Here is a 22,934-nt window from a genome sequence, read left to right as displayed (position 1 = left end):
GTTTCGTCAAAACTTTCTCACAGAAGTTTCCTCCAGAAGTAATGCTGTCCCAGTAGCCGAATTAACGTTTCCAAGATGAATTCCCTCACTTACATTGATGCGAAATACTGTAGATGAGTTCTCATGAGGGAAAACAAAACACATTCGTGCGTCTTACTGTTCCAAAACGCTTTAAGAACAGAAATCAAAGAAACAGAAAACGATTGGAAATACGATAAATTCGACTGAAATGACTACCATTTAAATTTTCATATAGGCAGAAGTCAAGAATAGTGGGGCTATACCTCCATTCCCCCATACGTCTTTGTGGCATGGTGCTTAATTAACGGATCATAAACACCCGTACGCCACCTTTTGAATTCTCCCCCCCCCCGGTTAACCTTGCGCTGGGTCGTACAATTGTCGCCGTATAACCTGTCTTTGTTCCAAAGGTTTCTCTAGTTTTCACACATCCAAATCTGGATCGTTTTTCTTTTGTCTTTAATCCGTTTTCATAATGCATGATCAACAGCCGTATTAACCTATCACACTAACTTTATACTACTGCTCAAAAAAAGTAAGTAAAGGTATCCTTGTAACAGGTCGTGAAGGCCCACAGGGTTGAGATGTTGAGGTTCCCATGTTTTCTAGACAATCGGCTCATAGATGGCGGCAAGGTTGTCAGCCCTACGCGCCGGCCACCCTTTACCCCCAAGAATATTCCTGGTACTCATTTCTGTTAGAGGCTGAGTCGTCCCCAGGGCCATAGGGCGGCTGAAAGGATTAGGTCAATTGAAAAAAAATCCAATGACCTCACAGGGGCTTGAACCCGTGACCTTCCGGCTTGTAGCATAGTGCCTCAACCAACTACGCTACCGCGTGCTCAAAGCTTAGTGAGATTCATCTTGCAATTGAGAGAAGATTCATGTTATCTGCACCCACCGCCTCCTCTTGTGCGGCCCAACATCATGTTTTTGAGTTCTGCACCCACCGCCTTCTCTTGCGCGGCCCAACATCATGTATCACAGTAAAATAAAATTATCTTTAATTTCTTACCTCCCCCCTACGGTTTACGTTCCGTTCGTTGTTTACCAGCCTGTTTCTCGGTTCTCTGAAGGCGACTTGGAACAATGAATTAGAATTTCCATAACCCTTAATTTCCCTCCTACTTAACCACAAGTGTCACGTTTCGCCAGACTGGAAATTCAGACTGTACAATCGTGCAATGGTAGTTGCACGCCATCGCATTCCAACAGAACTCATGCAGCTACGTGCTTCGTCTAGCTTTACGTCATAACATGAAATCCCAGACAGATTCACCTTGGAGGCGAAGACTAACAAATGCTTGTGAATTTTGTGTTCCGCAGGGAAGCACAGTTTCAAGATTGGATCTTATATTACAACAGATATGTGATACCACAGTCATTAGCAACATGTCACAAGAAACGTCATGCGTTTCAAGGCGATAGGCCTATTGTTTGCGTGGGAGAACCGGGTACTGCCCGAATGCAGTGTCTGATTTCGAAATAGGGCAAGTCTTCGGAAACCCTACAGTGTTTATTCTGTCATATAGATGTTACGCAAGGCTAGGGAATTAAATTACTTTCGCTGAAATTATTCTCGGTAGAACATATACTGATGGCGTTTGAGGCCAGGGTGGTAAGGAAAATATATGGACCCCAAGATAGACGAAGTAACAAAGAGAATGGAGAAAATTACATATAAAAGAGTTCCATTTACTTGACTGCAGATGCTGTGACATCTATTTTACACTCCATTTTGTCCCCAGACTTTGGTTACTGGTGAGCGAATGAGTTCGGAAGTTGTCTTCTGTTCTATAATAAAAGGGATGATACATCACAGATTGAAATGAACATCAGACTATAATGGGAGGGAACATACTTTGCATTTTGTAGGCAGTGCTATAGATCTGGCGGGTAGTTGCCGGCTCCCAACGGCGGGGCCCCGGGTTCGATCCCACTTCTGACCATGTGGGACCTATGGTGGACAAAGTTGCAATGGGGCAAGTTTTCTCCGAGTACTTCGGTTTCCCCTGGCAATTCTCATTCCACCGACTTCTTCACATGCATCATCTATTATCCTGGGCTGGTACAATAGGCCAAACAGTGGCCGACATACCAAGTGGACACATTCTCACCCCACCCCAAGAAATCAGAAATTAGAAATATTTAATTTTTTATATTCTCGAAGATATTAAATTATTAAAACGATAAAGCTATCACTGTAATAGGGAGATGCTGACGCTCCCACATTTTCTAGACAATCGGCTCATAGATGGCCGTGAGGTTGTCAGCCTCACGCGCCGGCCGACCTTTAACCGCAGGATGATTCCTGGTACTCATTTCTGTTAGAGGTTGAGTCGATCCCAGGGCCATAGTGCGACTGGAAGGATTAGGCCAGTTGAAAAAAATCAAATTACCTCATCGGGACTCGAAATCGCGACATTCCGGCTTGCAGCATAGTGCCTCAACCAATTACGCTACCGCGTGCCCCTACTATAAAACTTCTATTATTATTATTATTATTATTATTATTATTATTATTATTATTATTAATATAAATCTCGCCTCAAAAGAAGTCCAGGCAGGTCAGTCGGTAATGCGACTAGGTCACAGGCTGGACGCCCGAGTCATGGTCAATTCATTTACCACCAATATTCCTACCACTGCACGCTCTACAGACAACGATCCGGACAGCGTCGTAAAATAAACCACAAACCACAGGGTCAGCTTCACCCTCTTACTTTAGCCAGCCTTGAAGCGTTCGAACGATCGCGTATAAAGAAACCACGTAATTCTGCTAAGATTTCCAAATGCATTTTGCCGTGCACGCTGTAGTGTCTTTGGTTGAGGCACTATGCTACAAACTTGGAGGTAGTGGGTTCGATTCCCGATGAGGCCACTGGACTTTTTAATTCACCTAATCCTTCCAGCCGCACTGTGGCCCTCGGATCGACTCAGCCTCTGATAAAAATGAGTACCGGAATCTTCCTGGGGGGTAAAGAACGGCCGGCGCGTAAGGCTGACTACCTTACCGCCATCTGTAAGCTGACTGTCTAGAAAATGTAGGAGCCTCGACGCCTCACAACCCTATGGCCCTCCATGGTCTGTTACAGGGGTAGCTTTATCTTTTTATGCATCTTCGTTGTTCATAAAGAAAACTTTTTTTATTTAAATTCGGAAAAACGATATATTTCATGTCATTCCAAATATTTCGGCGAAAAGCGGGGCAAACATAAATCAACAAACTCTCTAACCAAACAGTCCTAGTTTGCAGCACTATTTCGATGTAGTTCAAATAGCGTCTGATCATGAATACACAGATGACATTTTTGTGTCTTTCTGCATATATTCAAATACAGCTGGCAAAGTCGTGTACATGTATAAGCACGACTCCATTCTTAAACTACGCAGTCAGCAAATGTACGTTTTTGCATGGGCGGACAAGTTGTAGTTGTACTGGACAAGCTTGATTAACAGTACCGTGCGTTTTCTTTCCTGTATACGGTACTCACCAATATACAGATGTAGCTGTATAAATATGAAGAAGCGTGCCAATATGTCCTCTACTTGTTTAGGTCTGTGTTCTTAATTTGCCTGGGACGGCTACATACGAGTACACGCCGATCACAGAGGCCGCGTGGTCTAAGGCATGGATCGTCTTCGCCCGCTCGAACAGTGGGATCGTGGGTTCGAATCCCATTGACGCATGGATGTCTGTGTGCGTTTATTCTGTTTTTGTGTTGTTCTGTGTGTAGGAAGCGGTTTTGCGACGGGCTGATCCCTCATCCAAGGAGCCCTACAGACTGTGTATAGATTAAGAAAATGGAAAAAAAAAACATTCACGGTCCAACAAAGGCTGTAGACTGAGACAGACTGATAGGCCAATCATAAAAAAGTAACATAAAAATTCTCCTACAGATCAGTAAATGAACTGATGCAGAAATAAATATAGACAGGTCTCTACAACTACGAAATCATTACCAACAAGTAAGTGTAATATACTGCTCACGTAAATAAATCAAATGATAATATTTAAAAACAAAACCCTCTCAGGACTAATATACGACTGAAATTCATCCAAAATTTAAAAAGCGTTTCTTGCCTCACAGAAAACACACTATGTCTCCATCGCTATGATCAATCGTTTAATCTTTACGACATAACAGGTATTTATTCTGAGACTCATAAGGTGCCCACAAATACTCTGCGCGCACTTAAATGCAGCGGTTTTAATGTTAAGGCAGGTGATACATAAACAGTCAAAGGTTTTAAAGGTTAAATGGTCTGAGAATAGCAGCAAATCGAAATTAAGTTCATGACAGGATTAGGGAAAGACAGGTGAGTCGGGACAGCGCAGTCGGTATAGTGACTGATTACGGGCTGGATGAGAGAGGTGTCGGAATTCGAGTTCCGGTAGGGTCTAGAATTTTCTCTCCTCCACGTCGCCCAGACCGGCACCGAGGCCCAGCCAGCCTCCTACCCAATGGGTACCGAGGGCATTTCCCCGGGGTAAACCGGCAAGGGTGTAAAGCTCACCACTCACATCACTCGAGTGCCAAGGTCAATAAAACGTGGATCTATACATCCACTCCCCCATACGTCTGCATGGTACAGTGCTTATTAGTTACGCACAGGGGCAAATTTAAGTGATACTTTCCGGAAATGCCTGCTCTTATTACTCTGTTTAATAACTCCTACAATTACGGCTGCATGCATGTATGATGCCTGTTATATCTCATCTCGTTACCTTCCAATTTTGGCCTTCGCAAGCCAAGTGGCGGAACCTACCATTTTTGTGCCCGGGGCAAAATCATGAGACCTGTACCCATCGTTCGCCCGATCAAGCCCGTTCCACAGTTGAAAGAACTACAAAATAACAATATTACATTTCACACTAACAGAACGAAGTGATGGTTACAGACGGGTCCCCCACCCCCAAAGCCAATACTAACTACTGAATGCTTACAGATTATATTTAAGGGACTAGCACCTATACCGACTGCCTCTCTGGTCTAGTGGTCACAGTTCCTGGCTACAGATCCAGAGGTCCGGGTTCGATTGCCGGCGCCAACAGATTTTCTGAGAAGTAGTGGGGCTGAAAATGAGTCCACTCAGCCTCGTGAGGATAACTGAGGAGTTATTTCAAGGAAATAGCGGTCTAGAAAACCGAAATTAACGGCCGTGGGTATTCGTCGCGCTGACCACGCGACATCCTCTATCCGTTAAGTTGGCACTATTATTATTTTTTTTATTTGGTAGTGGGGTGGGAGTAAGTCCCTTGTACTGCTGCCACTTCTGGCCTATTGTACCAGCCCCAGACGATAGGTGAGGGTGATTGTGGAGCAATTGGTAGAATGAAGATTGGCAGGGGAAACCGAAGTACTCGGAGAAAACCTGCCCCGGCGCCACTTTGTCCACCACAAATCCCACTTGACCAGATCCGGGATCGAACCCGGGCCGCCGCGGTAGGAAGCCAGCGACTAACCGCTTGAGTTATGGAGCGGCCAAAGTTGGCACTAACTTCGCCGACAAGCGGCGGTCGCTCGGTCGGTATAGTTCGCTTGCAGACTAAAACCACGGAGCTTGTTTTTTTGTATTTAGCACCGATACCATTGCTCCCACGTAACAACCTGTGGCGTTCAGATGTGCGACAGCTGATCCAGAACTTACATAATTATTTTTAACCTCACTGATTACAGTAATAACTTAAGAGTCATTAACTGGGATAACGACATATTTCATACTGAATGTTATGACAGTTTCTGCTGACAAGATGTAGTGAATTCTTTCCGTTCATCAAATGCAGAGGGGAGACACGTTTCGTCTCCAAACTTGGGAAATCTATTTATGTGTATTCATTCACCTCACAATTGGAAATAAGCGAAATATGGTCAGATCGAACATAACGCACACTCGAAGAAAAACGTCTACTGGGATGCGGCGCTGTGTAAATATTGTTAACCGACGTTTCGGAGGAACGTATTGCCTCCATCTTCAGGAAAGAAGAAAATAAGAAAATCCGCGAGCGAGGAACCAGCGTGTGCAAGTGCTAACAGACCAATGTCCAGTGGAATAAATCTTTTTCTTCTTCTACCCTGAAGATGGAGGCGATACGATCCTCCGAAAAGTCGGTTAACACAATATCTACACAGCGCCACATCCCAGAAGACGTCTTTCTTCATAGTCACCGCCGTGAAAACTTCAAATCTTACATAATACAAACTTGCATCCCCTTCATATCGGGAAGTTCAGTTCAGTAATTAGCCCGCGTTGTTTTGTAAGCAGTTAAAAGTAACAGACTGCGAATGTTTCTGCAACGATATAACATGACCTTGTGTCAAAACAGATAACCCATCATATAAATTGTTTAAAATATAACAAACACAAAGGAAAATGGGCACACGTTCTGAAATATTTCTCTGGACTAATTCGTTATCTGTTGCAGTCGTTCAGTGACATGATAATGTCTTTAATGCAAACCCAAATGAATAATTTTGCCAAACTCAGTTCGCTTAAGAATTTTCAGTTTACGTTCGTATATTTTTTTTCTTGGGATTTGAGTAGGTACATTCCTTACGCAAATAGAAACATGTTAAGCCCGGATGTCCCCAAATCGTGTAGCAAACAATGATATACAGCAGGAAGAAAGAAAGAAAGACAAGCACTTGTGGCTCAGATCAGAAATACATGTTTTACACAGAGTACACGTACGTATTGTTGATACTGAAAAAAAATTATCCGTGCTAAGATGAAACGTGTCAAAAACGGGGGGGGGGCATTCTGATCCCTTCGAATTCCTTCAGAAACAAGTTGTCTATTAACTCCAGGAAACACCGCACACCTGAGTTTTCGAGTTTATCCAGAAAGAATTACAACATCACCATGAGGCACAACACTTTCTTATATCAATATCAGACACAAACTGGGTCGGGATAGCTCAGTTGATATAGCGAAGGGCTACGCGTTGCACGACCGGGGTTCGATCCCTGCAGGGGCAAGATTCTCTCTTCTCCATAACGTCCACGCCGGCTCTGGGGCCCACAGCCAGCCTCCCGTCCAATGGAAAACGCTGGCAATTTCGCCCGGGGCATGAAGATGACCGCTCACCTCCATCTAATGCCGAGGTCAAGAATGGTAGAGCTATATCTCTACTCCCCCCATATGCCTTCATGATATAGCGCTTAATTAATTAGGCACAGGGATAACTTTACCTTTGATATCAGACAAAGCATTGTGGATCGGACGGACTCTACCGTAACTGCACGCGTTACTTCACGGTAGCTTATGTGATGACCCGCGAGAACCCGTTACGCGGCCAGCTCACAGAGCTGTTCACCTTCAGTCATTTTACAGGCCTAGCTACATCTCATCTCTCTCTCATTATCACCTCTGCCAGTTCCTGACTCTCTCTGAGTTAAAATTTTATAAATCCAATCAATTACGCTTCAATGAAGCTGACATTTTAATTAAACCAGAACTACATCTCACATGCGAACTAGTTAACAAGAGTTAATCTGCGATGTTGGAATCGAGGAAGCTCACATTTTGTTTCAACCTGTGGAACAATACGAGGTGTCACATGGCGGGTTGCGTAACTGACTGGGTCATAATTGATGCCACCAATGTATAACGAATTAATTTTTAATACCCGGAACTGTCATTAATAACGAAAGCAAATATAACAATAAATGACATGCCAGAACGCTCTGAATCCTGACTAGATCAATACGGTACCAGCCTAAAAGTACATTTCCGGTTAATTCACTGTATCGGCACGAATGGGCGAGAAGAGGAACGCATATAGGATATTGCTGGGAAAGCCAGAAGGAAAGAGATCACCGCGAAGACTAAAGCGTAGGTGGGTGGACAATATTTTTTTTTATTACTTGGTGGGGTGGGACTAAGCCACTTGTACTGCGGCCACTTCTGGCCTATTGTACCAGCCCCAGATGATAGGTGAGGGTGATTGTGGAGCAACTGGTGGAATGAAGATTGGCAGGGGAAACCGAAGTACTCGGAGAAAACCTGCCCCAGCGCCACTTTGTCCACCATAAATCCCACTTGACCAGACCCGGGATCGAACTCGGGCCGCCGCGGTGGGAAGCCAGCGACTAACCGCTTGAGCTATGGCGCGGCCCCTGGACAATACTAAAATGGAGCTTAGAGAGATAGGATGAGACCACTGACTGTAGAGACCAACTGCAAAAATGAACCCTGCTAGCTGGAACGCGGATTACTGTTGTTTTACAGGGTCTAAGCTTCAGCAATTGTGTTGCACTAGACTTCGATACTCCAGGCTCTCCAGCTAGACGTTCCAGTGATTTGCTAGGTGTACGTTCAAATCTGGTACCTATGGCATCTTAACTCCTCAGCAAGCACTCGGCGCATATGTTATGATTTTTGTCAATTAAGAGTCTCGCTGTTCTAAGTTTATTCACCAAATTGTGAATAGTTTGTCTGCTGGTAACTCTTTCGTCACAAAATTTACGTCGAAATTTTCGCTGACACCTTCTAGCAGATCCGTATTTCATGTAGGAGTCATCCAGAAACACGCGGTGCTCTGTTAAGTATACCGCACCATGACAGAACACACTTCTCCTTAATTGTAACTGAGAATAAACGGCTAATGGAGCTGAGATCTGCCGCCCACTGCTGGCAAATCATAAACAAAGTCCCACGCATGAACCGCATTGCTCGCCGTGAAACGTAACGCCATCAAGCGGTCCATGAAGTTAATAATTCCTCTTAATTCCAAATGTCATCGGCCATCAGGCACACTTATTCATCGGCAAAATTCGTATGCGCCTAGTAGCCGGCGGTGCTCCGGTCGCCGTTAAGCGCAGAGACGTGAAGGGTCAACAAAGGTAATGGACCTCTCTGTATATAACTCCATACTAATGAACATGGGCTATGGTCTTAGTCTCCTTGCATATAACATGATGAGAAACAATTACAATCCATAGCAACCTATAAGTGAAATAGTGAAATGACAAACATTACAAATGTGATTACTGAAACATTCCCCAATAAGTTGCTCAGAGCAATTGACAAGTACGTTAATGTTTCACATATTAAGGTTTTGGATTTCGGAAATCCCGCACATTTAGGTCTACATTCAGGTGGGTATCGACCTCACGTGGGCCATATTAGAGATCACGCCGTGAACAGTAACGGGCATACTTAATTACTTCTTTCCTACAGTTCGTGGGGATTCTTATGTGTGAAATCGAAAGTCAGCTACTTTCAATTTAAAAATGGATGTTTTTAAGCTGCAGACTTTACATTTTGCTGCCACGATTCCAATAAATTACGAGTTGTGTTTTATTGAACGACGCTATCGGCTGCCAGCCTATATTAAAATCGAATCAGGGGATGACTGTGAATAATGAATTGGAAAGGATGTGCAAGGAAGCGGTCGTGGCCTGATTTATGGAACTATCATGGCATTTTCCTGCATTGACTGAGGGGAAATCGTGGAAAACCTTGGGACAACCGGTGTCCCGGACGAGATTCGAACCTTGCATACTCCAAATACAAGTCCGAGGCGTTAGCACTTAAGCCAACTGGCTCGATTGTGGCGTAACATTCTAAGATGCAGTAATAAAATATTGGATACGGTGAAGAGGGGTTCTAGGTCCTCCTTACACATACAGGCGTACAAGAACAGTTCAGATCATGATGAACTCAACAGAACAGGGGTCCTTCTTGAGAAGCTAACTTCAGCTGATCCGTGAAATTTTCCGCCTTTTATGGTACTCAAAAGGATCATTATCGTCTTCACAAGAAGAGCGTTGCGCTCGAGTGAGAACGACTCCTTGTTTCTTAGTCTTGACGTCCTGGATTCAAATCTGGTTGTGGAGAACGCTTCTCCTTACTTAAGATTTTTAGTATTTTCCTCAGTCCATCCAGCTAAATGTTGTTACAGTACTTCAAATCAGACCATAACCGCTTCCTTCTGCATCCTTTCCAATTCACTGATCATCTTATGAATCCACGCTGTACAGTTGAATTACTGTACTTACAAATAAATATAATGAAATATAATGAAAACCCTAGGTTAGATGAATGTACTTCACAACCCCACCCCTTTTTATGTCAAAATTGCGACATAATTTATCCTATCTGCACCTTGGTCTCGTATAAGTGATCTTCGCACTTAGTCTGTGTCACATGTTTCGCCAATTTCAGCCGTCTGTATTTCATCACTCAAATCACATTTGAGGAGCCGAACAAATTCCTCGTTACACACTTGTCTGTCTCTTCCTGCATGTCTTATATTACCTATCAATTATTTCACAAAATCGATTAGTGGTGGAGTTCTATAGAACACAACGGTAACCATATGTACCACCTGTTTTAATATTAAAAATTGCATTTTGCCTACAATGTACAATGGGTTTCGTGTGGTTCTCAGAATAAAATCCCGACTACTTCTTTCTTATAAGCAGTCAAGTCCTGGGTCACGGATAAAAAGCCAATTCAAAGGCGATGTAAGTGTCCTGCCCGTTCAGCAGTCGGCTGGCAGTGATCGACTCAGTACAGCGCCATGGTGGAGAGATGACTAGTACAGAAAAACCTAAAAATTTCAGCCAGAAACCTGCTTCAGTGTCTCTTCTTTCCACCACCAATTTCACAAGCCTTCCAGCACTAAACCCAAGCTTCCAAGGTGGGAAGCCAACCTGAAGTCTTCAGTCTTAATTCAGCGCTTAGCAATTCACTGATTTTTGTAATGGAACCATAGTGTGTTTTATATAATGCAGAATCTTAATTTTTGATTATTATTTATCCCATGATAATGCTTCGAACAATACTACCCAGCTTAATCTGGTAAGGATTGTGACGCCACAGATAATCCCGTAACAAAAATATTCACTCTCTCAACAATCCAGAGCTTAACCCTTGAAATGTGTAATTCATTAAATTCAACTTTCGAACTCTATTGCTTCTATACATAAATCAGATAATATAAGACTGTATACACATACATTAACATATAATACACGGCTATTTTCTTCATTTCCTGCCCACGATGATGGAATTGTTGCTGGTGTGACCCGAGTGTAATCAAATTCGTAACAAGAATGTGTGAAACTGTAGTCCAAGCTGTTCATTCGAATAATAAAAACATATTCTCATTCCACCCTACGTGGTGGTAGCATCCAGCATCCCTCATGGTCCAGCTACTCTGAACATTGATCCACAGAAATGCTTGCGCCTATCACAATCAATAAAACTCACCTTATTCTCCTGCGTAACAGCAACTCACATCATCATAAGCGATGATACCACAGTAATGCACTTTTGTGTAGAAAACAAATTAAGGCTAGTTACTGCAAACTAAGCAAGGCACAGAACACTACGTCCAGCGAAACAGCTGTCACGAAACCGCTCACTTCCTGCACTTCACACCGCTTCTCTCGAACTATTGGTCCTCGCTGGAGTTGTGCGCTGCTTCGCTTGGCTGGGGACAAGCTGCTGGAACCTAGCGCTCGTTACCTCTTCCGGCACTAGATGGCGTTAGCTCTCTTCAGCGTGCAAACACAATGACTGCAAGAATAGGACCTGAATTTACAACTTCCAGAGAGATTTCACACACAGATACCATCGAAAATTATACACCCGGGGAACAGCCCAAGAAGGTAAAATGACAGCCGAGATAGTTCATTTTGTATAGCTACTAGGATACGGGTTGGACAACCGTGGAATCGAGGTTCAATTGCCAGCAAGGCCAAGAGAGTTTCCACAATTTCTAGTGAGATTCTAAAACCCTCTGAGACTCCTATACAATGAACACTGGTGTCCCTTTATCGGGTGAAAAGCGCCCGGCGAATGAAACTGACCGCTGATCTCCATTTGATACCGGGGTTAAATTTTTGTGGAGCTCTAACTCCATTTCTCCATACTCCTTCATGGTGTGGTGCTTAATTAAGCATAGAGACAACTGCATCGTCCAATAATGAACTTGCATTATTCTCTCAGCGAGTGAACATGATACAACACTAAATTACAAAGATAAAATAAACAAATACAAAAAAATAACAGAGAAGCATATACATAAGATCTAAAAGTTTGTGACGATGGTATATTGCTACAAGTATTATGTTTTTGGACATTATCCGTCGTCTTGTCTATTTTTTAAAAAAAGCGTCCTGTTTCTTTCTAAAACACAACGTTTCGGAGACTGGATTCTGTCCCCAACTGAGTAGGTTTTACCTGAGGACAGGGACAGAATCCAGTCCCAAAAACGTTGTGTTTTCAATAAGAATCAGGACGGTTTTTTTTAAATAGACAAGACGATGGATAATACTTGTAAACTTATACATAATTGACAAACAGAAAAAGGAGGCCGTGCCATAGCTTAGGCAGTTAGTCGCCGGTTACCTTTCGCCGCGGCGATAGGTTATGTTATGGTTATGTTGGACTTGTAGTGGATAAAGTGGCACTGGGGCAGGTTCTCTCCGAGTACTTCGGTTTCCCCTGCCAATTTTCATTCCAACGACTGCTTCACACTCATCATCATCTATCATCCGGAGCTGGTGCAATAGGCCAATTAGTGGCCGCAGTACCAAGTGGACTCAGTCTCACCCCACCCCAAGAAAAAGAAAAGAACAACTTGGAAGGAAAGAAAGAAAGAAAGAAAGAAAGAAAGAAAGAAAGAAAGAAAGAAAGAAAGGAAGAAAGGTAGACTGAAATAACCGGAACAGATTTTACGTACTTTTCATTCCAGCAGATACTGTCTACTCATACACGGATATGGTAAATATAAGCCTGTTACTGACTGGCTCCAAACATGTGACTACAATATCCACAGTTACTAACAAGACAATAAAAAGGGCATATAGAACAAGACGTTCACCAATTTCGTGCGCAGATCAGAACATTGTTTTGTGAGATAACAGAACCTTAGGTATGTTACAGAAAGGTAAATGTAAAGTCCCTGAACTCAATTAGACGCCGTGCCATGAAGACGTATGGGTTGAGGTCTAAGGGTTATTAATCTCGGCGCTAGATGGAGAATAATCAAGCTCTGGCCGCAATATCCCCAGTGCCATTTGTATAAGAGGCTGGGTAGTCTTGAGAGAAGGTCAAGACGCGGTTGGAAAGAAAAATACCTCGTTCTCTTGCGAGAGGAATATCCCGGCCTCTTTGGGAGGCTGGTGGCCTTCAGAGTCAGTCTGGACGTAGTGGGAAAGAGGAAGATCTTGTGACGTGGCCTTCAGAGTCAGTCTGGACGTAGTGGGAAAGAGGAAGATCTTGTGATGTATAGACACTTTGGTGAGCAAAATCCTCGAAACGAATGAGTACAGCCATTCTAATGAAATAGGCGAATAAACAAACGGTCGTTCCTGAGCAACAGTTCGGTAAACGCGTTCCCGCGGAAAAGAACACGCACGCAACAATAGAAGAACGGTGATTTCGATGTGGTCCGCGTCGAAAAATTATATAGAAGACAACTGGGGCAATCCAGTTCAGTTTAGATCTGCAAAGGAGGCGATCATGTTCAGCTGAGAGTTGAAAGTCTGGCTGTGAAGAAAATATTTAGTTTCAAGAGCGCGGCTGTGAAAACAAGATTTTATGTGTGCTGTAGTTGCAATGAGGCTGTTATAATTGTGTTAAAATCCGTTGGAAGGATACGACTAGTGAAGATTGAGAAAACTTAGCATGTGCTAGTGATTTGTAAAGTGTGGAAATCGGCGATAGCGCTGTAATTACTTGCACCTCCGAGTCTTAGGTATAAGTGGTCAATAAATCTATTCACCAATCCATACCCCTTCTATAGTTACACCCAAGATGTGACAGTATATTCTCCTGCCGGTCATAGAACCCCGGCCTCTTTACACCCGAAATGCATAGGAGATTGGGTGGTCTCGGAGTCAGTCTGGGAGAGGTGGGGAAGAGAAAATTCTCTCCACCTGCCGGGAATTGATCCCCGGCCGCATTACTCCCGGCACCCATTGGGTGGTTCTTGGAGCCGGTCTGAACACGGTGAGAGGTAGCCAGCTCTCTTTCCTGACAGAATGAGGCTCCAATCGGCCAGCCTAGTTACCGTATTGACTGAGCCCTCTTGAATCCCTTAGAAATCCCACCTGGAGCGCACACTGGACACGTGTATAAGAGGAAATTCCCTTCGCTCCGCTCTGCCTGAATATTGTCAACATTGGCCTTCAACGTCACCCAGCTTCACTAGTGCTCAGTGTATTTACGCGACAGTGTATCAGTGCTTCACATCGGATAGCCCATCTAGATTGCACCTAACCTTCTGGGATATAACGCCCTATAGTCCGTTGAAAGTCAACTGACGTTTCGGAGGAACATGTCGTCGCTATCTTCAGGGTCGAAGAATAAGACAAACAAGAAACCAGTGTGAAAGCAGGTGGAAGTCGGTTTCGCTGACTGAACAACCCGCCCATAACACTCGGGTTCTACTGGAGCACCAGTGGGAACAACTAAACTGATGAAAGGAGACTTCATGCAAGCTGACTGAGCAGAAAATGTGGATCATATTTGCGGGCGCAGATGTGGGCTATATATTGCCAAAATTATGGAGACCATAACTGTATCCATCTTCAAGGCAAAAACGTTAAATATTGTGAAATATATTTCCCCATGCCGATACTTACCGTTGAGCAAGCGGTAGCATAGTTGACTAAGGCACTATGCTACAACTTACAGTCTTGTCTTTCCGTCTATAATGCTACAGTATTAATTTAACAACATTAATTCACACTTAATTCACTAAATGTTCGTTAGATGTTTAAAATGTCATTAAAATTATTAAAATATACGTAAATTCGATATTTTAATAATTTTAATGACATTTAACGAACATTTAGTGAATTAATGCTGTTAAATTAATAGTGTTGCATTATAGACGGAAAACAAGACTATAATTTACACCTCAATGCAACAGGATGCTGAAATATAATACTATGCTACAATCCAGAAGGTCGCGGATTCGAGTCCCGTTGAAGTTATTAGATTTTTCAATTGACCTAATCCTTCCAGACCCACTATGGCCCTGGGATCGGCTCAACCTCTAACAGAAATGAGTACCAGGAATCGTCCAATGGGTAAAGGTCGGCTGACAACTTCACTGCCATCTGTGAGCCAATTGTGCAGAAAATGTGGGAGCCTCGATTTCTCACAATCCTATTGACCTCCACTACCTGTTATAAGGATATCTTTACCCTTTCCTTTTTATTACCTTTGATATGAAGTTACAAATTTTGAGTAAAATGAGCCTCCACATCGGAGGTAATTATGTGTCAGATTTACTTTCTGTCCGTTCCCATATTAGATGTCGGAAATACTAGTCATTTTCCATAGAATTTGATGTTAAGTAGGTCTATATAAAAATGTGGCACTTTGCTTGTCTGAAACTCAAATCATATTGTATCGATTTTGAAAAAGAAAGAATTTATCGTAAGAAAACTGTAAGATATAGAATAGGGATCCTCTTAAGGTCAACATACGTTTGGATAAAGTGCACGTGTAATGAAGTTAGACGAGAGCAATTTCTATATCTGGATTTTTTTCAATTGACCTAATCCTTCCAGCCGCACTAGTCCCTGGGGTTCACTCAGCCTCTAACAGAAATGAGTACCAGGAATTAAATAAATAATTTTCCGGGGGAGTAAAGCGCGGCCGGCGCGTAAGGCTGACAACCTTACCGCCATCTTTGAGCCGATTGTCTAGATAATGTGGGACCCTCAACGTCTCACAACCCTATGGGCCTTCAAGGCCTGTTACAGGGATAGCTTTACTTTTTTACTTACTTTACTATAGAGTGATTAACTTTGAAACAATGTGTTCGCATCTAGAATAAATTAACCTAGAACCTAGAAGAAATGCGCAAAATTTTAAAGAACAAATTAAAAAATTATGTGTGGGCCTAGCCCCTACTCAAAAATCCATTGCACGTTTCCACTCGTGTTCTTACTTGGGGGAGTGTTGAAAGGCGTGTAGAATTTATCGTTAATTAAAGTGTTCTTGAATACAATCAGAACGTGCAGGTTCCCCTTGGTGTAATCCCGTATCCGTGACAGCAATAGCAAGCTAGCGTCTCTCTCAGTTAACATTTCATAGTCATGTTATTGAGCATTTAATTCATTCTGACAGTTCAGTCAATCACGATAATGCGCGCAGGTCCATATTGAAATTCCACGGATGAAATAAGACGACGCGCTTGTCACCCCTACCTGGCCTGGACGGGGCTTTATTTACATATTACACTACAGTGTGAGGTGTATCGTCCTTATGCATTAATTTATTCTACGCTTTTTCTTCCCATGTACCGGTTTTTATGTGAGCGAGGAATGTTCTTTGTACAAAAGTATGCTTAAGTATGTACTTAAAGCAGTTTTATTACAAGATTTTACAAAATGTTACAAAGACGGACCTTATTTTAAAAAGTAGCCGCTGCGTAATGGGACACTTCTCTATGTCTGGGGGTTGAACAAGAGGTTAATAAATTTTAGTGTAAAAAAATGTTACAAAATGTTAAGCAGGGTTTCGGACCTGAAACGGTCATGGATTCAATTCCCGATGAGGTCACTGGATTTCTAAATTTACCTAATCCTTCCAACCGCACTAAGGTCCTGTGGTCGACTCAGCCTCTAACAGAAATGAGTACCTCAAATCCTGGGGAGTAAAGAGCGGCCGGCTTGTTAGATTGACAACCTCGTCGTCATCTGTGAGCCAATTGTCTATAAAATGTGGGAGGCTCGAAGTCTCACAACCCTATGGGCTTCCACGTCCTGTTACAGGTATATGTTGTTCTAAAGCTAGTTGCATTACACATATCACACAGCATAAATATAAGAAATGATTTTTAAATTTATTTTACTCCACAGTCTCTTTACGTGGACGAAAAACTCCGAACCCTTACGGTAATACAGCTCGTGTAACATACGCCCTGACGAGAGGATAAACCTACAAGTACTGAATTTCTTCTAAATAATATATAACCGTTTAGTTCGTACCTCACAGGAAACTCATTATTTCTGCTACAAAGCCCAAACGGTAAATGTTGTATAGGGAAAAAATTTTTGTTTGTTGTGAGAACCATACGAAACACATAAATACACTCTGTAGGCAGCATGCAGAGACTGAATATATTAAACAAATGGTACACATTGTAACCACTGGGATTCAAAAGTTTCATAGGTACCGGATCAGTTGTCCAGCATTATATTATGGAAACCGAAATTTTTGGTTTCATAAATTGTGGAGAAATTCGTTAGCAACTGATAGACTATCGTCTCCTCAAGAAAGAGTCAGCTCCGTGGAGTTACCCGTGGTGTACATTTCTTTACACACGCCACAAAATTTAATTACTCAAAAAGGGCCCTTTCTTTCCGAGATTTATCTATTCAGCATGACCACGCTGACACAGCGAGTGATATTTGTACTAGAAATAGTCGGTTCTGTATCTTGATAGAGCCCTGCAACTAAACAGCTCCGACTAAAATGTACGGTTCATAGCTCGAACTGTCCGGTTGAGGCCGGATCTGCAGTGTGACTGCGGTGAATATCTCGAAAATGCGGTAAGATATACGCAGGCTACAGACGAAGTTTCTATTTTATGCCGTTACAGTAAGGTTATGTTAAGGCCAGAAGTGGCCGCAGTACAAGGGACTTAGTCCCACCCCACTAGCAATACTACTACTACTACTACTACTATTACTACTACTACTACTACTACTACTACTACTAATAATAATAATAATAATAATAATAATAAAAGGTTAAGGTAGAAAGGAGTGTTAGTCAGTACATTGTACAGAGCAAACAAAACTGTCAACGAGATTAATCACCTCTAACTACTGAAGTTTGTTAAAATGTTAGTAGTAAGTGTGTTTATTTATATGTGATCCTTGCACAAGGTACCTAGATTGAAAGCAGCAGGTTTCCATACATTTTCACAACAGACGGCTCATATTTTGAAGAATAATTACATAACATGTAGACCACATGAAGATCTACAAGTTTCACTTCTAGATTTCTGATGACATTCAGGGGGAACATCATAAGCATATATGAATTTCGGCAGTATAACGTCAGTGTGTGATAAGCTTCATAGCAATATATTTTTGTACGAAATAACAGGATCGAAGAGAAATAAAGTGATGGGAGATTTAAGAAAACTGCCCGATGAGGAGCTTCATAACTTGTACTCCTCTCCAAGTATAATTAGCATGATCTAGTGAAGGACGATGAGATGGGCAGTGCATGTAGTACAAATGCAGAGAACAGGAATGCATATAGGATAGCCGGAAGGAAAGAAACCACCAGGAAGATCAACACGTAGGTGGGTGGACAATATTAAAATGGATCTTAGAGAGACAAGATTGGATGCGATGGATTGGATTGATCTGGCTCAGGATAGGGACCAGTGGATGGATCTTGTGAACACGGTAATGAATCTTCGGGTTCCATAAAATGCTGGGAAGTTCTTGAGTAGCTGCACAATTGGCGGCTTCTCAAGAAGGACTCAGCTCCATGAAGTTAGTTTTAGTTAGTGTATGAAACAACAGATTTGCATCTGAAAATAATTTGCATTTTTTCTTATAGTTTGTTTGACGACGATGTCAAAGCCGAGTCCATAATGTCGATTATATTGTTGAATGGTAGTGCGATTTAATTCATACATTCATTCATCAGTGCCTGCACAGTCCTTTGTTGGGCCCTGGCCTCTTCTTCAGTTTCGTAATATTTTTTACACAGGCGGTAGGACTCCTTGGACGGGGGATCAGCCTGTCGCAAGGCCGCTACCTACACACAGAACAACACAAACATAGAATAAACGCACACACAGACATTCATGGTATTCGAACCCACAATCCCAATGTTCGAGCGAGCGAAGAGAGTTCATGCCTTAGACCGCGCGGCCACTGGGATCGGCTAGTAGCATGTTTAGCAATTAATTATCTGTACAGAAAGCGGTGGTGGCCTAATTTGAGGTACTATCCCAGAATTTACGTGGAGGGACTGTGTAAAACCACGAAAAGCCACAGTTAGGATCATCCGTACCCCGAATGAGCGTCCAGCCGGCGAGCCACTTTCAGAATACAAGTTGCCATGTTCAGTATTAGTATTTCAGCCGGGCACCACTTCACAGAAGAAGAAAGTTGAAATGATCTCTTCAAAATTCAGTGAAAGCAAATGCAAAGCAGTTTCTCTTCGGCGTATATTTTCCGAGCATTACAATTTACGTTGTAAGATGTGAGCTTTACTGACGAGGCCCTACTTTTACCAGAGAAGAATGCTGGCCTACGTGAAAGAATTGCTGAGTACAGTAAAACATATACTAGCGTTATGTAGACTGCGTTCCTTTGCGTGTTAACAACGAATGTGTTTGCTAATTCGTGTGTAAGGTGCGGCCTGGCCGTGCGATTGGAACACAGCCTAGAATTCGCAAGTGCGTGAAAATATCCATTATCATTTTTCTGGCAATCATCAGTGCTTCACTGAATAAATTTCGGCTTGGATTGTTGTCTAAAGCAATATTCCTCAATCGTCCCTGATTCTCGGACGGAGAAAACAGTAGCGGGCCTCTCGAGTAATTTGCCTGTCTACTATCTATATATGAGAAACTCGTAGCGAAGTTTCTGTGGACCAGGAAGCAACGTAAGAGTTTTGACCCCGGAGGCGACCCTCCCATCTCCCTATCCAAACCAATGTAAAACCTGAACCAACCAGAAGCGCCCACATGTCCGTTATAACTAATTTAAATTTCGAAAATATGTTTTAATAATTGTATTTGTTAAGTCACGTCTGTTTGTAAAGGTAATTGTGTTCTATATTATTTAAAAAGAAGGCAACAGTCCCTTCAGTCCCATAGGGTTTATGAAACGCCGAAGCTCCCATATTTTCTAGACTATCGGCTCACAGATGGCGGTAAGGTTGTCAGCCTTAAGGCCCGTCCACATTACTGGTGCTCGTGCTCGTCGGGAGATCGTCTGGCTTTTACTTGTGCTCGTAAATCTTCGTCCACACTACTTCGGTGCGTGAGGATCCGTATATTTACTCGTAGTGTGTATAGGCTGTAGTCGTATTTTAATTTATTGGCCATAGTTTTTAAATTAAAAATTTTAAATTTGCTTGTCTCGTGACTTGTCATATAGTCCACATTACTCGCGAGCATAGCGAGTCACACGAACACGAGTAATGTGGACGCGCCTTTATGCGCCGGCAGCCCTTTATCCTCCATGAAGATTGTTTGTACTCATTTCTGCTAGAGGCTGAGTCGACCCCAGGGTCATTATGCGGCTTCAAGGATTAGGTCAATTGAAAAATCTAGTGACCTTGTCGGGAATCGAAACCCTGACCTTCCGGCTTGTAACTTAGTGCCTTAACCAGCTACGCTATGACGTAATACTTTCCTAACAGTCCGTTTTCAATATTTCAAGTGGGTTACATAGGCAATTAGAATAGAGGACGATCAGCAATTAAAAGAATTAAGCCTGTCACACGATTTCTTAACTCTTTCCATAACATACACATCTATGCGTACATACGTCACCATTAATTTCTGGCACAGCTAAGCGGTACCGATTTCAGTGCAACATCCAGACGTATCCGTTGTCGTTAGGTAAACAGAAGCTGCACTCTGGAACGTGATAGGGGAGAAAGCAAAGGCTGGGGAAAACGAGAGGGACAAATGAAAATAATTCTGAGACATGCGCATTCACAGGTCAAGAGCGTGTGAAAGTTAACAGACTGATATGCAAAGTCGAAGGGGGTAATATTTAAAGTAATACAGAGTGCACAATTTAGTTGTTTCTTCATTCCCAAATTGCTGGTTTGCGACAGTTTTTCATAATATTTTCTTAGGTACAAGAACAATAATGATCGAGAATTTGTTATCCATTTTGTAAGAAATTATTAGGCAAAATATTAATCAGACCTAGAAATTTTGGCCAAGATATTCAAAATTACTTTAACTGCAACTGAAACTTGTATATAATGTTATTAACAAGAGTGATTTGTGTGCGATTTCTTTAAAAACACGCTCTTTCCTCAGAATTAATGGACTTTTGGACTTTGTCCATCGTCCGATATTCTAGAAAATAGAAAACACAACATTTCGGAAACTAGACCTGTACTAGATCGGTTTCTGTCTTCAGGTGAGGGGCAGACACTCTGTTGGGTCCCGTAGAAAGAGCTAACCTCAATCACTGGACTACGATTGAGGTCAGCTCTTCCTAGGGGACCCAACGGAATAGGTATCTCCCACCACCTGAAGAAGGAAACAGATCCGATTTCCGAAACGTCATGTTTTCTAGTTTCTAGAATACTGGTCGATGGGCAAAGTCCAAAAAATCCAGTAATTCTGAGTGTTATACACCATCGTTAGAACCCTTTAGAATGTACGCTCCTACCTATGCACACGTCATTGAATTTCAAGTTCGTTTACTGCAGTTACAACAAACGTTAACGGGACCATCTAGCGAACAGAGCACATCAAGTTTAAAACCGTGAGAGATCATCAATTAAATTCGTCGTGGAGGTCACTTCAGGATCTGCCAATTACCAAAGTGTAAAATCTAAACGTGTCCACTATAGAAAATCAGAAAATACTTTTGTCTGCAATTTTACATACTTCATTGGTTTTGACGTTCATTCGTAGGTGACAAATCTTTTCTTTTAGGTTCAATGTCTTCTTACTCCTCTAACCAAAATTCCTGGCAAATGGTGTAATTAAAATCTGCACGCTCCGTGCCAAATCTGAGATTATTCACAGATTTATCAGCGTGACGATACGGCTTCGATCTCAGATAATATTAAGTGGGATTTGTGGTAAACTAAATGGCACTGGGGCAGGCTTTCTCGGAACGCTCCTCTTTCCCCTGTCACCAACTGCTCCACATTCGTTAATCATCCTATCAGTGACACAATATAGTCTCGATGTGAGAGCGTCGTTAAATAACAAACTTACAAACAATAAACAAACAAACAAACAAAACTGGACAACGGACAGATTATGAAATGGATTACTGATGGAATTCAATTGAAGTTTCAACACATTAGTTATGGCAGTCCATTTATTTAATATAGGCTTTTCCTTCGCTTTTTTTGTTTTTGTTTCGTTTTTATAAATAGGATCACGTGCTTCAGTACTGCGACCGCGTAATTCCCTCAGCTCATGAGAGGAAACGTTCAGAGAGTAGAGCGATTCCGGGAAACAGAGTACGTCATACTTTGTGTAGGCAACATTACGGAAGACGAGGCCTGCGCGTTCCACGAGGTACCACGTATGACGGTCCTAGGGACCAGAGGTTATAGGTTAACCACTTTAGTGCCAACTTTTACAAAATATTTAACAATATTATGGCTGTAAATATTGTTGTCGTACGCTGCCTTACAATGAAGAAACTGCTATAAAATGAAAACGTAAAAGTTAGCACAGAAGAAAGAGCAGTGTGTGCGTGTGCGTGCGTGTATTTCTTTTAATTTCTCATAAATACACGGCGCTGTCTTTCCCTTGCCACTGTGGCAGGAAAGGAGTAGCCGTCTGCAGTAGGCGCGACTTCTGCAGAATGAAGGCCGCTGGCGTCTAAAACTAGTTCAACTTTGAAGTGAATTAATATGTTGCATGCTCTCTTAAGGGGCTTTTTAAATATGGAATCTTAAGTTTTATTATTTATCCTGGGGAGCCGGGATAGCGTAGTCGGTATAACGACTGGCTACGGGCTGGACGACCGAGGTTTCTGAGTTCGAGTCCTGGTAGGGTCAAGAATTTTCTCTTCTCCACGTCGTCTAGACCGGCTCTGGAGCCCACCCAACCTCCTATTCAATGGGTAACGGGGGGGGGGAGGTCACAGGGGTAAAGCGGCCGGGTGGTGAAGCTGACCACTCACTTCCACCTCATCACATCCACACCCCATAAGACTTCTTGGAGTAGTGCTTAAGTAGTTAAGCACGGGGACA

At 42.5% G+C, this 22,934-nt stretch overlaps 2 protein-coding genes across 7 annotated transcripts in view; one reads left to right on the top strand and one right to left on the bottom strand.

Annotated features, from left to right (window-relative positions):
- Positions 1-11,440, bottom strand: part of LOC111865553 — a 283,579-nt gene extending 272,139 nt beyond the window's left edge. For 3 of the 5 annotated variants that reach the window (XM_023853690.2, XM_023853717.2, XM_033751936.1), the window contains exon 1: positions 11,241-11,440. The gene's annotated coding sequence lies outside the window, so the exon portion shown is untranslated. The remainder of the gene's footprint in view (positions 1-11,240) is intronic. The other 2 variants (XM_023853726.2, XM_023853732.2) reach the window with 1 other exon arrangement.
- The window catches only part of LOC111865511 (C2 domain-containing protein 5), a 394,963-nt gene that overhangs the window by 258,719 nt on the left and 113,310 nt on the right, over positions 1-22,934 (top strand). The gene's annotated exons all lie outside the window — the stretch shown is intronic.

This window comes from Cryptotermes secundus, unplaced genomic scaffold, assembly GCF_002891405.2.
Source record: "Cryptotermes secundus unplaced genomic scaffold, Csec_1.0 scaffold944, whole genome shotgun sequence".
Lineage (NCBI taxonomy): Eukaryota > Metazoa > Arthropoda > Insecta > Blattodea > Kalotermitidae > Cryptotermes > Cryptotermes secundus.
Note: the sequence above shows the minus strand (reverse complement) of the source record. Positions and strands in the feature narration are given on the sequence as shown.